The sequence below is a fragment of the Piliocolobus tephrosceles genome, unplaced genomic scaffold (assembly GCF_002776525.5).
Source record: "Piliocolobus tephrosceles isolate RC106 unplaced genomic scaffold, ASM277652v3 unscaffolded_19857, whole genome shotgun sequence".
In the NCBI taxonomy this organism is placed as follows: Eukaryota; Metazoa; Chordata; class Mammalia; order Primates; family Cercopithecidae; genus Piliocolobus; species Piliocolobus tephrosceles.
In genome coordinates this window covers 1,132-1,757 of record NW_022301928.1, presented here as the reverse complement: position 1 = coordinate 1,757, position 626 = coordinate 1,132, and the positions used below count along the sequence as shown (strand labels likewise).

The following is a 626-nucleotide window of genomic DNA, read 5'->3' as shown; positions in this document are numbered from 1 at the left end:
GGAGAAAAGTTGCTACTGAGAAATACACTCACTACCAAAGAGTTTGTAAGTGATGCCGTCCTTTGACTGCCATCGTCAATCAGGCCTCAGTTGGTCATAACCTGTAGTGACCAGTCACTAGAGTCCATGACCAACTGAAGCCTGATCCATGATGGCAGTCGGAAATGATATTCACTTGATAGTTTACAAGCCCCAGAAAAAACAAAAACAAAACAAAAAAAAAAACATTTCTCGTCCAGAGAAATAAATAAAGTCTTACACATTCTGATTTCATATCCTCCACGCCGCCATGTGCAGACTCCTGCAGATCTTCAACAGGACCTAGGAGGACATAGAGTGATGGTCAGTGCATTGGTGTTGCTGATGAATCCCACAAGGACCCTTGGGGGCTGTGGACCAGGGCTGGAGTGTATGGAGGGGGGTGGGTGACAACCATGAGCTGAGATGCTGCTGGACCATTCTCCTTGGCGTCGAAGGCAGGCAAAGGAGAGGGCCAGAAAGAATTGAAAGAGCCTTGGCTTTCTAGCTAGGGCAACCTCATCAATGTAAAACAGTCATCTTAAGAACTGGTTAATACAAAAAGCCACTGTACTATAGAAACAGGAAGTAGATTCGAGGCTGCCTAG

General features: G+C 45.8%; 1 long non-coding RNA gene across 1 annotated transcript in view; it reads right to left on the bottom strand.

The window, feature by feature from the left end:
• Positions 1-259: 259 nt before the first annotated feature.
• LOC111533909 overlaps positions 260-626 on the bottom strand; it is a 1,210-nt gene continuing 843 nt past the window's right edge. The window contains exon 3 of the long non-coding RNA XR_003307680.1: positions 260-321. This is a non-coding gene — a long non-coding RNA (uncharacterized LOC111533909). The remainder of the gene's footprint in view (positions 322-626) is intronic.